General features: G+C 40.8%; 1 protein-coding gene and 1 pseudogene across 4 annotated transcripts in view; one reads left to right on the forward strand and one right to left on the reverse strand.

Moving 5' to 3' along the window:
* Positions 1 to 16,664, forward strand: part of SNX12 (sorting nexin 12) — a 113,113-nt gene that overhangs the window by 30,834 nt on the left and 65,615 nt on the right. The window lies entirely within an intron of this gene.
* LOC109385567 (heterogeneous nuclear ribonucleoprotein A/B pseudogene) overlaps positions 16,278 to 16,664 on the reverse strand; it is an 11,109-nt pseudogene continuing 10,722 nt past the window's right edge.

The following is a 16,664-nucleotide window of genomic DNA, read 5'->3' on the forward strand; positions in this document are numbered from 1 at the left end:
CCAGCTCTCCATTGAACATGGTCCAGTATCAAGTAATCCTCTGAAGTGATGGTTGCCAGAGGGGAGGGGGTTGGGGGGCAGGGTGAAAAAGTTCACGGGATTAACAAATACAAATTGGCAATTACAAAATAGTCATGGGGATGTAAAGTACAGCATGGGGAATATAGTCAGTAATATGGTAATAACTATGTAGTGCCAGGTGGGTACTAGACTGGGGGTATCACTTCTTAGATCACTTCTAAATTATGTAAATGTCTGACCACTATGCTGTACACCTGAAACTAATATAAAATAATATTAAATGTCAACTGTAATTGAAATTTTTTTCTTTAGCCTTGACCCCTATTTAACCTTAAAACTACAGTTCCCAGTTATACAACTTACAGAAATCAGATTAATGAATGACACTTGAGTGCTTCCAATGTAAACTAGATATAGGCCATATTAAATAAAAAAGTTGAATGGTTATGTCCCCAATCCATATGGAATGCTGAATTCACCCAATCCTGGCCTATCATATCCACCTCAACAAACAACAATATATGGTATATGAGAAGAGGACTTTTTACTGGGAAGGGTTAAAGAAATTTTGTTTTTTAAAGATTTTATTAGGGCATTGGGGGAGGGGAACAGTGTTGGGGAATCAGGGAAGGGAAACAAACAAGTTGCTGTCCTTTTGTTCTTCAGTCTAGTTGTGGAGGACGTCGCTTCACTAGCCCATGTAGGTATTATGAGCATTGTGCTCTTCCCGGATGAGACAGATCGGTCGCCGGTTACTGGACAGCCTCGGTGCTCACGGCGGCTCTTGACAGCTTATGCCGGGTGCCAGCCACTCACAGTAGCTCACGGCAGTCCACTGCAGCTTCACTGCAACCTACGCCGTCGCCGGCGACTCACAGCAGCCCAGCTCCAGGTTGAGCTGCCGTTCAGCATCTTAGCTGTAGAGGGCAGTGTCACTGGCCCTAATATGTGGGATCTGAACTGGGGCCCTGCTGCTGAGAGTTGGCATCCCGAGCCAACTCTTAACCAACACGCCATTCGGCCGGTCTGGGTTAGAGAATTCTTGTGTCGTACTGATTTCTATTGTAATGACACCAGGTTTACAGTAAACGCTATTAAGATATGGTGTAATACTAAAATCATAAGACACATTAACTTTGCCTAAGGTTAATAAAACCCATGATAATAATGATACTAAAAATCTAATATATTGGGAAATTGAACTTAATCCTCCTCATGAAGTTATTTCTATGAAAACTAATTGGCCAAAAGAAAAATTAGAAATTCTAGATCATGAAATACTCTCTCTGGCTCAGACAGGCCGAGTTTTGTCCAATGTTTTTCCTCTCTGGCGGTTGGGAAGTGGCAGCCTGAGGTTGGGGGAGGTTTGAACAAAGCCCTTTGATGGGGAGAAAGAAGCCCAGGCCAGGTCGAAGGCACAGACTCACAGATGAGACCTGAGGAGAGAGCTTTCTGCTCTGAAGCCATTGAATGAGCCATCTACCTAGCATCTGCCTCCATTCTCAACCCCAACCTCAACCCCCATCTCGTCCATCTCTCCTCTGCCTGTCCCTACCCCCACTCCTCACCCCATTACACCCCGACCCCCACCCGACTCTGCCCCTCCACGCCCAGCAGGGCCTTACCAATTTGTGGAAGGCTAGGGGTTTCTTCTAAGTGGCAAAGTGGGACCCTGGTCCGCTGGAAAACGTGGCTGGGGTACGGCCCAGTCTGCCTCCCAGGCTGAATGGTCGAGGTGGCCAGAGTTTCCTGGATGACAGCGAAAATTTTTAAAAATTAAAAATTAACCTCTCTGTTATTCCTTGCCTGACCCCTTCAACCCCCACCCCCTTTATCATTTCTCTTCTGGATTACTGAAGTAGCTTTTCAAGTGGCCGTTTTATGTCTACAATTAACTGTCCAATCCATTTTTCTACACAGCAGCTAGAATGATCTTTGTAAAACTTATAGGTGACTCCTATAAGCTTTAAAAACTCCCTGTTTTTGCAGTGTAAAAGCCCAAACCTCTACTCGGCTATGTCGGCTCTGGGCTTCACACCTGGTGAACTAGTTCCCTTTCCCAGAGAAAAAGCTGTTTTTTTATACCTCTGCCTCCGCGTATACAATACCCTCTTCATTTTTTTTGTTCCCACTCACATTTTTCTTGGGTACTTTCTACTCGTCCTTCAAAACCCCTTTCAGGCTTTCCTGTCTACTTCCTCCAGGAAGCCTTCCTTGTTTTCCCCAAGCTGGGATTAGGTGTCTCCTGGATCCCCACAGCACCTGTGCCTTCTTTCTTACCATCCTGTAGATTTTCTGTAGTTGACCCATTCTTCTCATTTTTTAAATACAAAGCAATTTAATTCTTCAAGTAGTACAATGAATGTGTTTTTGTTATTTAAGCCAAACATTATAGATAGTTCTCCCTTCCAAGCCTGGATGCGGCCCCTGTCCCAGAGGAAACCAATGTTTTCAGTTGGTATTTGTTCTTCCAGATCATTTTCTGCGTATTTAAAGACAGCTACAGTTTTTCTTTTTCCTCTATAAGTGACATACTCTAGCGTTCTGCAGCCTGCTCTTGACCTCAGCAGTGTGCCTGAGAGAGTGAGGTGGACCAGTTCTTCTGACACAACATGCTGCAATGTAGCCTGTACTATGCCTGTACCATTTCCCATTTCCCTTTAAAACTGTGACAAAATAAACATAACACAAAATTGACCATTCTAAGCGTGTTCAAGTGCACAGTGACATTACATACATTCACACTGGGGAGCAACCATCCCCACCGTCCGTCACCAGAACTTTCTCATCTTCCCAAACTGCAATTCCGTCCCCATTAAACACTAACTCCCCATCTCCCCCTCCCCCAGCCTCAGGCAACTTCCACTCTGCTTTCTGTCTCTATGAATTTGACTCCTTTAGGGACCTCATATTGGTGGAATCACAAAGCATGTGTCTTTTTCTACCTGACACATTTCACTCAGCACAGTGTCCTCAAGGTTCACCCGTTTCCCCACAAAGTTTCTTTGTGTCCTTCTGTTTAAGGCTGAGTAATATCCCAGTGCATGTATGAACTACATTGTCTTTATCCATTTGTCTGTTGATGGACACTTGGGTTGCTCCCCGCTTTGGGTCCTTGTGAACAATGCTGCTGTGAGCATGAATGTGCAAGTCCCTCTTCAAGCCCTTATTTCAAATCCTTCCGGGTGCACGCCCAGAAGTGGGATTGCTGGCTCCTATGGGAATTTCCTATTTCCTTTTTGGTGATGTGTCACTCAGTGCTACTCAAACTGTATCCACGGACTGGTGCCAGTCATGACCTACCACCCCTCTTCAATAAGTACAGAAGTTGAGCGTAAACATTTAAAAACTTTCATAGCGGGTTGATGTTGCCATGATATCCAAGTGCTTGATCACTTTTCTAGTACAGTAATACTTTGGTTTGCGAGCATAATTCATTATGGAAACAAGCTACTTATATTGTAAGACATCGCTTGTTTACCACGTTAAAATATATTAGAAATGTTTGCTCATCTTGCAGAACACTCTCAAACCAAGTTACTCGCAATCCAAGGTTTTACTATAATTCCTTTTTTCTCTACAACAGTACCCGTCCATAACCAACTGGAAATTTACAAAAATAACAATAACAAACTGTTCCTTTACCACCAAATAGTTTGAGAATCACTGAGAGATAGTTTCTAGCTTTTTGGGTTTTCCCAGTAACTCTTTGTATGGATATATGCAAGTGTTTCTCTAGGGTAGGCAATGAAAAATAGAATTATTGGGTTGAAGGGTATGCGCATTTTACATTTTAGTAGTACAAAATTGCTCACCAAAAGGCTGTATGTGAGAACACCTATTTCGCTACACCCCTACCAACATTTGATACCAATCTTTTAAATCTTTTGTTAATCTGTTAGGCAAAAAGCAATGTCTTGTTTTAATTCATAGTTATCTGATTACTAGTTAGTTTACTTATCCTCCTTTAATATGTTTGTTAATATTGGCATTTCTTCTTTATTAGTTGCTTATTAAAACTTTTGCTCATGTTTCTATTGGGTTGTTTGATTTTTCTTATTGATTTGTAGGAGTTCTTTATATTTTGGATATTATTTATCCGTTATATGTATATGTTTCAAATATTTAAAAAAGCATATACACAAGTATATGTTACAAATTACTAATCTACCCTTCTTTTGTATTTATTTACAATGTCTTTAGGATAGAAACTTTAAATTCTGATGTAGTCATATCGAGGCACACCTCAGAGATATTACAGATTTGGTTCCAGACCACTGCAATAAAGCAAATATTTGCAATAAAGTGAGTCACACAAAGTTTTTGGTTTCCCAGTGCACATAAAAGTTATGTTTAAGGGCCGGCCGAGTGGCTCAGTTGGTTAAGAGCTCGCTCAAGAGTGCGAGCTCTGAGCAACAGGGTCGCTGGTTCAATTCCCACATGGGCCTGAGCTGAGCTGCCAACAGGCTGTTGTCAGGAAGGCTCAGCTTAAAAAAAAAAAGAAAAAAAAGTGGGCCGGCCAAGTGGCGCGTTCGTTAAGAGCTGGCTTGGGATGCCAACTCTGAGCAGCAGTGCCCCAGTTCGGATCCCACATGAGGGCCAGTGACGCTGCACCCTCTACAGCTAAGATGCTGAACAACAGCTCTGCCTGGAGCTGGGCTGCCATGAGTTGCCGGCAACGGTGTAGGCTGCAGTGGGGCTGGCCAGGAGCAGGCGTGAGCCTTTGTGAGCTGCCATTAGCGGCCATGAGCCGCCGCCCGTCCAATGCCTCACCTGGGAAGAGCATAATGATAATACCAACATGGGTCAGTGAAGCGACGTCCTCCACAACTAGACTGAAGAACAAAAGGACAGCAATTTGTCTGTTCCCCTTCCCCGGTTCCCCAACGCTGGTCCCCTCCCCCAATAAAATCTTAAAAAGAAAATAGTTATGTTTACACTACTGCAGTCTATTCAGTGTGCAGTAGGATTCCGTGTAAAAAAAACAATGTATATACTTTAATTTCAAAATACTTTATTTGTAAAATTGCTGAGCATCAGCTGAGCCTTCAGCAAGCCGTAATCTTTTGCTGGTGGTGGGTCTGCCTTGATGCTGACGAAAGCGCAGTATCGGAGAAGCGCAGTAAGATGAGGCCTGCCTGTGTAGCATTCTTCTCCCTTATAGCTTTTGCTCTTGCTTTTTTAATCTTGCTCAAGAAGGCTGTCCCTCTGCCAAGGTTTTAAACATATTCATTTATATTTTCTTCTCATAAGCTCTTCCTTTTTTAACAGCTTTATTGAGATATAATTGATGTACAATAAAGTGTACAGACTTAAAGGATATCATTTGCTGAATTTTGGCATGTGTACATACCCATGAAGCGATCACCACATTCATGATAATGAACGTGTGCATCACCCCCGAAAGTTTCATTGTGTCCCTTTGTTCTCATACATTTCTAAGTTAGTGTGTGTATGTGTGTGTGCTAGGATATTTTTCATTTTTTTATTAAGGTATAATTTACATATAGTAAAATTCATCCTTTTTCGTGTACCTTTTCCAAGTTTTGGCAAATGTACAGTCATGTAACCACCACCACGGTCAAGGTGTGGAATAGTTCCATCACTTCAAAAAGCTCCTCGGGCCCCCTTCACAGTCCACTCCTGGTACTCACTGCCTATTTGCCATCATCAGAGTTCTGCCTTTTCAAAATTGCCATATAAATGAAATCATACACTATATAACCTTTTGAGACTGGCTTCTTTCAATTCATATACTGCCCTTAAATTGTACCCGCCCTGTTATTTTTATGGGTGGTTTGTTCCTTTTACTGCTGAGTACTACATTCCAATGTATGGACGTACCACAGTTGGTTTTGCCATCCCCAGTTGAGGGACATTTGTTTCCAGTGTTTGGTGATTACAAGTACAGTGGCTGTAAACACCAGCATCAGGATTTTGTGTGAAAGTGTTCATTTCACTTGGGTGAATGCCAAGGTGGGAGCTATAGTCCATGTATGTTTAACCTGTTTTCCAAAGGGGCTGGACAACTTTGCATTCCTCTCAGCAATGGATGAGAGGTCCGTCCAGTGACTTCTAGTTCCCCGGCCCTTGGTAGTGTCAGGTTTTTAGAGATGTTCTAACAGGCGTGTAATGGTGTCTCACTGTGGCTTTAATTTGTATTTTCCTCATGACTAATGATTGTTTAGCACCTTTGGTATAGCATCTCTTCAAATATTTTTTGCCCATTAAAAATCAGATTATCTGTTTTGTTACTGTTGAGTTTTGAGAGTTCTTATATATTCTGGGTACAAGTCCTTTATCAGATATGTGATTTGCAAACATTTCCTCTTACTCTGTAGCTTGTCTTCATTCTCTTACCAGTATCATTGGAAGAGCAGGAGTTCATAATTTTGATGAAGTTCAATTTATCAACATTCTCTTTTATGACTCATGCTTTCAGTTTCATATGTAAGAAATCTTTGTCTGACACAGGTTGTTTCTGAATTGGTTTTTTAGGTTTTATTCTTTAAACTGTCTAGAATTAATTTTTGTGAATGGTTTGAGAAAATGCTATAACTTTATTTTTTTCAAGCAGGTGGCTAATTGTCCCAACTCGATTTGTTGACTTTCTCCAGTGATTTCAAATGCCACTTTTCTCATATACCAAATTCCCGCATACATATGAATCTGTTTCTGGACAATTCCTTTTGTTTCACTGATGTATCCGTTTGTTCTTGTGCCAATATCACTATCACTATCAACATCAAGATTAAAATTACTACTATGGTTTTATCAGAAATTTTGATACCTGATAGGGAAAAATTTTCCCTTGTTGCATTTAAAACATTTCTTGGCTAATCTAGCTCATTTTTCCGTCCACAAGAATTTTTAGAATCACTCAATAAATTCCACAAAAGTTCTTTGGATTTTAGTTGAGATTACATGGATTTCAGTTGAGCTTACATGGAATTTTCAGCTTAATTTGGGGAGAGTTGATGTTTTTACATTACTGAGTTTTCCCAACCAGGAACATGGTATATATCTCCATTTATTTAAATCTTCATTAGCGGCATGCCTCTCTTTTTATTTAGCCTCTTTTATTTTTTATACTATTTTGTAATCCTTTGTTTACTTCTCTCTCTTTCTCATCTGTAAACTTTCTGAGTGCAGGAACCTTTCTGTCTCCGTTCTGAAAAGCTTTGGTTTCAGAATTTGGCTCCTGCTTATAGTCTTGTTAGGACTTCACAGAACACTTAGTGTAGTTCCTTTTTTATCATTCAAAGCTTTTAAGAACTTATTACTTTGAACTAATTTTCAAACTTAGAAGTTGTAAGAGTACAAAGCCTTTCCATATACTCTAACATTTCGTAAATTTTTAACATGTTGCCATATTTGCTTTCTTTGTGTATTTTTAAAAGATTTTTATTGGGGAATTGGGGAAGGAGAACAGTGCTGGGGAATTGGGGGAAGAGGAACAGACAAGTTGCTGTCCTTTTTGTTCTTCAGTCTAGTTGTGGAGGACGTTGCTTCACTGGCCCAAGTTGGCACCATCATTGCACTCTTCCCGGGCCAGGCGGATCAGTCGCCGGCTTCTGGATGGCCGCTCACGCTGGCTGCTGGTTACCCACGGTAGCCCATGACAACCCACTGCAGCAGGGGCTGCAGCCTATGCCGTTGCGGCGACTCACAGCAGCCCAGATCCAGGTTGAGCTGTTGTTCAGCATCTTAGCTGTAGAGGGCAGTGTCACTGGCCCGCATGTGTGGGATCCGAACTGGGGCCCTCTGGCGTCCCAAGCCAGCTCTTCTTAACCAACACGCCACTCGGCTGGCCCAATATTTGCTTTCTTATTCTATCTCCCTCTCTATATACTTTTTTGAATCACTTGGAGTAATTTACAGGCATCAATTCCCTATATTCCTAAACACTTCAGCATGTAGTTCCTAAGAACTGGGGCATTCTCTTACAAAACCACAGTATAATGATCAAAATCAGGAAAATTAACAATGATACCACACTATTACTATTCAGATTTAGATTTTACCTCTTGTCCTAATAATGTCCTTTATAGCCATTTTTCCTCAGTCCAGAAAATCATCCAGGATTTTACCTTGAATTCATTTGTCATGTCACTGTAGTCTCTAATCTGGTGTAGTTCCTCAGTCTTCTTTGTTTCTTTCATGATGTTGGCATTTTTGAAGAGTACAGGCCGGTTATTTTGAAGAATGTCCCTTAGCCTGGGCTTTCCGGACGTTTCCTTATATTAGCTTCAGACATAGAAGCAATATGTCCTCAGTGTGTTACAATAAGAGGTACATGCTGCTAGTTTGTCCCACAACCAGTGATGTTAACTTTGACTATTTGGCTCAAGTGGAGTGTGCCAGCTTTCTCCGTTGTAAATTTACTATTTTCCCCTTTGTTATTAATATACAGTTTGTATATTTTGGGGGATACTTTGAGACTGTATAAATGTCTTGTTCCTCATCAAACTTTCACCCAATAGTTTTTAACATTCACTGATGATTTTTGCCTGAATCAGTTATTACTATGATGTTTGAAAAATGGTGATTTTCTAAGTACATCTCTAGTTCTACATCCATTAGTTGGGATTCTGCTGTAATGAAGAGCTTTCCCTCCACCTACCCCTGGAATTTATTGATTGGTTAGCAGTAAGGACACATAGATTCTTATTTAGTGCATGAGTTATAATGTTTCACTGGCATTATTCAGTTTGATGCTTAAATTGGCCCAGATTTGGCCAGTGGGAACCCCTTCAAGCTGACTGGCATGTCCCCACCATTCTTTAGCACTCCCTTACTTTCTGGGACAACAAGAATATTTCAGGCTTACCTTGAATTTTCCCCGCCCTCGCCCTGGGATCAGCTATTTATTTCTCCAAGGAGCTCTGGCCGCGTTACGTGAGGAATGCTATTTAGAAACCTAGATCTGGGTGATAGGCATACTTATTGCTTACTGAAGTATCATAGCTTTTGGCCTTTTTAAGCAGAGACACGTAGGCATTATCCCAGGCTTTTGAATCTCTCTCAGTATTTCCACCAAGTGATTGTCTAGGTCTGTGCTTGAGCACTTCATTATTTGAGGAAATTGCTCCAGAAACAGGCTCTTCCATTGTTGGGCAGCTCTGATACTTGACAACCCTTTTATGTTTGAAAATAGTTTTCAAACTGTTTTCCTTTGGTTTCACTGGTTTCCTTTACTAAGTCTTATCTTCTCTGTGCTAAACATCTGCACCTCCTTTATTGCCATTATTCTCATGGCAGAGTTCTAAGATCTGCTCGTCATTCTGGTTATTCTGTTCATACTTCAGTTCATTAATATCTCTTTTAAAAGATTGGCATCTAGAATGAAATGTATTATTTCAGGTCCATGTTCTGATCAGTACAGGCGTGGGTCAATGACTTTCTTTGATCTAGACCCCATGCCACTATTCATGCAGGTCAAGGTTAAGTTAGCTTTGTTCCTTCTCTTTTTTACTCTGACAGCCACATCAACCACTCTGTTGACTTACGTTGAGCCTATAGTTAGTTGAAATCCCTAATACTTTAACTTTGCTGCTGTGTTCATCCATTTGGTACTTGCACAATTGTGTCTTAGGACCTAGTACAAGCCTTTAAGTTGATCTCTTTCTTTTCAGCTTGTTAAATTTAGCCTATTCCTGCTTGTCAAGCTTATTTTACATTTTGAATGTCATCCAATTGTACTAGCTATCTTTTCCCAGCTTATCATCGGCAAATTTGATTAGTATGCCATTAGTGTCTTCAGACAAGTAACTATTTAAAAATATCAAGAAGGGCAGGGTGGAGCTCAAATCTTTTCAGCCTGGATAGAGACTTCCTCGTATGTTGAAATCAATCCATCAAATAAGGGTTGCTTCTGTTCACCTATCTTCAGCTGATGTATGAGGTCTGACAATTAAGTTCACAAACTTGCCACCATGCGCTTACATTGGCAGCACTGTACAAACAGCTCGGTAAGGTTCATAACCTTGGTATATCAGAGTCTCACAGCTGTGTTCATGTTGATGTGTGGCGGTGTCTTGCTGAGTGGCGTTCGTTATTGTTGTTGCGTGTTTTTGCGTACTGTCATTGAGAATGTCTGAGCTTGAATTAGAGCAATGAACAAACATTAAATTTCTTGTTAAACTTGGCAAGAGAGGAAGTAAAATCAGAGACATCTTAGTCCAAGTTTATGGGGATAATGCCTTGAAGAAAAGGGCAGCGCACAAATGGATTAAACGTTTTTCTGAGGGGAGAGAACGCGTCACTGATGAAGAGGGGTCAGGGCGTCCAGTGACGAGCAGAACTGAAGAAAACATTGCAAAAATTCATCAAGTTGTGTGTCAAAATCGTCGGCTGACTGTGAGAAGCACAGCAGACCAAGTAAACATCGATAGAAAAACAGTTAGGAAAATCCTCACTGAAAATCTTGGCATGAAAAAAGTGTGTGCAAAAATGGTCTCGAAGGAGCTCACCAATGAACAAAAGCAAAAGGAATTTTTAGCCAATAAACAAATCACTGTATTGGAACACCCTCCCTACTCACCTGATCTGGCCCCCAATGACTTCTTTCTTTACCTGAAGATAAAGGAAACATTGAAAGGAAGACATTTTGATGACCTTCAGGACATCAAGGGTAATACGACAACAGCTCTGATGGCCATTCCAGAAAAAGAGTTCCACATTGCTTTGAGGGACAGCCTAGGTGCTGGCTGGCATGGGTGCATAGCTTCCCAAGGGGAGTACTTCTAAGGTGACCGTAGTGATATTCAGCAGTGAGGTATGTAGCACTTTTTCTAGGATGAGTTCGCAAACTTAATTGTCAGACCTCATATAGAAGATCTGAGCCAACAGATCTGTCACAATACACAAAACAGATCCAATTTTTAGTTTTTTCATAGGGAGGGTCAGTTATTCAAGATCATAAGGAGGCTTGTTTTTCTTGTAAAATGGGAACCTTTCACATAGACCAAAATTATTCTTGTGTGGAAATTGGCCTGGTCTGGCTCAGTCTTTGTCCTCCTTGGTACCAGAGGGGAAAGAGAAATGTTTCAGGGAGCCAAGGCCATCCTACCTAAATCATCAAATCTTCATGAATTCTAAGAAACTTGAAGGGGTCATCTAGTTCAAGCATCAGAAAATCTGACTGACAAAGACGTCCTCTTAATGTACCCTTATTTTTAAATCTGCTATGTTAGTGAACAAGTACTTATACACCTTATTAAAAAGGAGGAAAGGTGCCTCATAGAAGGGTGTTCTCAGAATTGCAGGTAAATATGGGGAAAGGTCATTATCTTCAAATGAAGTAAAATTAAGTGTAATGGATAAAAGTAGCTATCTAAAAGCATGCATCTACAGAATGAACCTCTTAATGAGACTAGGCTATTTTTCAAGTTTCTATCAAAGACCAGAGTGTAGTCTCAGGAAGAAGAGAATGAAATGTAATAATGCAAAGAAATCCTCACTTAACTGCCTTATAACTTGACCATCTGAGATAGTGATCTGTGAATACAAGTATGAAGAGTGGTTATCTGCAAGGAGCCTGGAAGGGGGAAGAATGATATTTTGTTTCTTTAGCCTTTTCTGGAGGTTCTTTTTGTTGTTTATTTTTAATTACCTAGGTAATATGTAAATACTTCTTCTTGTAAAAGGTATTAAAACATTACAGGTAAGAATAAGTTTCATTTCACCAATTCTCTTGCCCCCAGTTCTGGTTAGTTCATCAGGCTCATATAATTTGATAGGTACATAGCCTTTGTGGATGTAAACTCCTTTTGTTTTAAAAATGTGCTCACAAGTCAGTCTTTTAATATATAGTTTGGCTTGCTGAATATGCCTGGTGCCTGCCCCAGAAGGACTGACTGCCCTGTACAGATAACCAGGCCCTGGTCCATGAGATGAATGTGTTTCCCCTTGCAAATCAATACATTGGCATAGATGAGCTGATTGTGGGATTGGCCAGTTTGGCTTGCTGAGCATCATACCCTTGACCACTGCGATGCCACAAAGACATTGCCTGCCTAGGAGGTCACTGTTTTTGTTTTTTTTTAGCTGAGCCATCCTGCCACCTGTTGGCAGCTCAGCGGCAGCTCAGCTCGGGCCAGGAATCAAACCGCTGTTGCTCAAAGCCCGCACTCTTGAGCGAGCTCTTAACCAACTGAGCCACTCGGCCGGCCCTAGGAAGTCATTCTTGAACAGCTCTTTGACCTCTGTGAGTATAGTGGGGGGTACAATGAAATTTTATAAAAAGCTCCATGAAGAGCTTATGGTTTTCCTGGGGAGACTAGACATGCATGCGAGGCATTTCTTGGAGATGATACAATGTATTGATATTATAACATAGGACAGTAAATACAGGAAAGGATTAATTGGACTGCATGGATACATGCTATGCAAATTCATGTTCTTTTTCAACCCCTGTCATCTCTCCTTTTCCCTTCATTCACCTCTCACTTCCTCACCTCCTACGCTTCAATTCACTGATCTGGCTACTCTTCTGCCATTGGCCTGGAATTGGGAGGGGCTAGGGGGACATGCGTTATGCTTTGCTGGTTTGTTGTTTTATTACAAGGGTCATCCTATCCATTCTCGTGGCTTCAACTGCTTATTATACACTCACTGCAGACAAATGTATGTCCAAGCCAGACCTATTTCCTGGGCTTCAGATCCTGTGCATTCCCTCTGCCTATGTGAATAGGCATCTCAAATTCACCATTTTCCATACTGGGTTCCTTCTTCCCCTCTCTGTCTAAACCTGATCCTCCTCTTGTGTTCCTTATCTCAGTGAATGGCACCCCCATCGACTCAGTGGCCCACGCCTGAAACTTTCATACCACCCTCTCTCTAGTTATTCTACCACCAAATCCTTTGAGGCCTATTTGTTAAATAGCCATTGTATCCATATACTCTCTATTCCTACTGCCACTACCCTGGTCCAGGCCACCGTCCCCTCTCACCTGAACTACTGCAACTCCCTCCTAATTATCTACATGCCCCCACTCCTTCCTACCCCCAAATCATTCTCCACACTACAGCCAGAGAACATGTTCTAAAACACAACCCTCCAGGGACTTCCTAGTCCCCTTAAGAAAAAGTCCAAACTGCTTTGAGGCGCTTACAAGGCCCTACAACTTGCTCCTGCATCACCTTCATTTATCAACACGCCCCAGCTCACACTCTGTATCTGTCATCCGAAAGCCTGCTTTCCGTCCCTGGAGAATGCTGTGCTCTCTTCCTACAGAACCCAAATGTTCACACATGCTCCTCCAGTGTCTGCTTGTTCCACTTCCAGCGATGCTGTGATGGAGTGTTGTGTGCAGATGACTGGCAGCTTGCTCCTTGCATTGTCAAGTTCCCCATTTGTCTTTCACCTGCTGGTTTCAGCATCCCTGCATGATTGTTATCTGAATCAGTTATTTCATAACAGGTTTAACACTGGTGATTTTCTAGTTCTGTGATTCCTTCTACATGTATTAGCTGGAATTCTTTTGTAAAGAATTTTCCCTTACCCACTAGGTCTATTCGGTATCCTAAATAGATGTGATTAGCAAGGTAAATGTTTAATTCTTTTGTGATTGTATTTTTTTAAAAGTTCATCAAAATTAGTGATTTGGAGTTTGGGGCAATTTTATCAGACAAACCATTTATAAGTGTTGGTTATGTTTCCAGAATAGCAGATACGAGTAAAAGCCTACTTAATCCACAGTGTAAATGAAACGTTACACATAAGTAATGAAAAATAGAAAATATTTTTGTTACATTAGTGATTAAGCAAAAGAAAATTGAATATGTTTTTAAAGTTTAACTTGAGTGCTACTACTTGAGAGAAAGACAGTCTTAATTAGAGGAAGAAGGGGTAGATGGGTACTTATGGTGATTTGAAGGGATCTGCTGAGTACTTTCAAGAGCTTTTCAAATTTGATGGCACTGGTTCTTAGTTCTTATGTCTAATTTCACTAAGGATTTAAGCTATTTCCATTTCTGTGACTGGTATAATACCACACTGCTCTTATACTCAGCAACCAAGGCCCACGATCAGGACAAAATTTCAGCTCACAAATGGAGAAAGGTACATTTTTCAGTATGCCAAGTATTAGAGGGGAATTAAAGTTGGATGTGAGTGAGTGAAACTGAGCAGAGAATGGTGAGAGATAAGACGAAGGTATTTAATGCTAGGACTTTAGGTCTGAGGAAGGGCCAGGACCAACACTAGGGTGAGGTCATTGAGGTACCTCTAGTGCCAGCCCTACTCGCTTGACCCTGAGAGTGAGTGCCTTCTGAAATGCTGTGGCCTAGGACAGTGAGTCTGAGGTGTGTCAGTGGGAAACAGAGCACTGAGAGCCGTGAAATGACTAGGTATTAAGGCTCTAGGAATCCTAGCATCAGAGGTCCTGGGTACAGGATTTCAAACCTAAGCAAAGGCTCTGTGGTTGCAGATAATCCAGATATCATGTGACAGGAGAATAAGGTTCAAAAGCAAAGTAGACTGAATATTGTAGGTCAAGAAAGGCTTCACACAGGAGACCTGTGTTGGAATCAGAAAACTGTTCTCAGGCCTGAAAGATGTGGAAAGAAATGAGGAAACAAGAGATGCAGACGCATGGAGGTATAAAATCGGCTTAGTGGCTGGAATTTAGGGAGTGGTAAGAGATGCGGTTGGAGACCATGTTATGGAGGGCTTTATAGACCATGGTGTTGATTTGAACTTCATTTCTGTGGACCTTGGGGAACCATTGATGGTATTTTATGCTTGGAAGTTACAGGGTCAGATTTATGAATCTGAAAAATTATTAAATACTTGCAATTGTACTCATAAGTAAAGAGAATAGTATAATGAACCCTCATATACCCACTAGCTACATTCAATAATTATCAAGATTTTGCCAGTCTTATTTCAGTTATCTTTTTTTCTTTCTCTTTGTAATCTTTTTAAAAATTTGATGAAGTATTTTAAAGCCAATTCCAGACATCATGTTATTTCACCCCTGTATATTCAGTAGGCATGTCTAAAAAGTACAGATACTTTGTTATATAACCATGCTGTCATTATGTTATCTTATCACATTAATAATTCCTTAATACCATATAATATGGAGCTCATTACAAAACTTCTCAGATTATCTCAAAAGATTGTCTAACAGTTGGTTTGCTCATATAAGGATCCAAACAAGGTCGATATATTACATTTGATTATTATCTCCTCTTTTCCCAGCTTTATTGAGGTTACTATAGACTAAATATGTGTGCCCCTCCCCCCAAAATTCATGTGTTGAAACCTAACCCCCAAGGAGATGGTATGTGGAGGTAGGGCCTTTGGGAGGTGTTTAGATCGTGAGAACAGAACCCTCATGAATGGAATTAGTGCCCTTATAATAGAGACCCCAGAAAGACCCCCTTGCCCTTTCCACCGTGTAAGAACACAGCAAACAGAGGGTCGTCTATGAACCAGCAAGTGGGCTCTCACCAGACAATCTGCCAGTGCCTTGATCCTGGACTTTCCTGCCTCTAGAACTGTGAGAAAGAAACTTTTCTTTTATAAGCCACCTAGTGTACAGTGCTTTAAAAAAAAAAAAGCAGCCCAGACATACTAAGACGAGGTATAATTGAGAATTAAAAAGTGTATATATTTAAGGTGTACACCTTGATGACTTGATATAGGTATGCCTTGTGAGATATTCACCACAATCAAGGGGGATAATGGGGGAAATGTTGCTCAAGGTGCACACAGTTTACGTTTCGCAAAATGGTCATCTGTAGGCCTCTCTTAGTCTAGAGCAGTCTGTGCCTCACTTTCTTTTTTTCAAGCCATTGACTTATTGTAGAAAGTGTGTCAGTTGTCCTATAGAAAATCCCACATTTTGGATTTGTCTGTTTTCTTTCTTGTGCTGTCATGTACTTTATTCCTCTAAACGCCAACCCCATATTTTTTCTATAATGGAAGTTAGTTTTAGAAGCTTGATGATACTCTGGTTTAACTTTTGTTTGTTTTAGTGAAGAATACTTCACAGGGCTTGCTGTGTAATTCATTTTGAATCACCTGGAGGCACGTGTCTATTCCACCTTTAATGAACAGGTGACAGTCAGATTCCTTCGTTATGATGTTTCCCATCAACGTTTCATCTAATGGTTTAACCCTTTGATGATCATTGGCAGAATTAATTATTTCTCTAGGAGTTTCAAAATGGTGATTTCCTAATTTTATCTTCAATATTAATCAGCTAGAATTCTTCTGCAAGTAAATTTTCCCTCATCAACTAGGGCTATTCGGTTACCTGTACGGAGAAAGCAGGAGGGATACATAATTCTTGATCTTGAACTTGATTACCAGTTTTCAGAATAAAGAGTTGATGCCCTAGTCACTCACTTTCAGTAATATCTAATGAGTTGTACGTATTTGTTCTCTATCATGGACTTGTGTTTCTAGTCTATTCAGTGGGTTTCTGTTGATTGCATTCATTATTCTTGTTAATGCTCAAATTGTCCTGTCTTTTGCCAGAGTGTTGCCTCCTGTATCCCTGTGACACTCCTCATTAGGCTTCCACAGCTTGCTTGATTTCTGGCACAAAGCTTATCTTGTATATTTCCTGCCCCAGACTTGCCATTTGTCTAAGGAGCCCTAGTTTATTTATCTTTTCCTTTTTTTTTTT

The sequence above is a fragment of the Hipposideros armiger genome, unplaced genomic scaffold, assembly GCF_001890085.2.
Source record: "Hipposideros armiger isolate ML-2016 unplaced genomic scaffold, ASM189008v1 scaffold_119, whole genome shotgun sequence".
Lineage (NCBI taxonomy): Eukaryota > Metazoa > Chordata > Mammalia > Chiroptera > Hipposideridae > Hipposideros > Hipposideros armiger.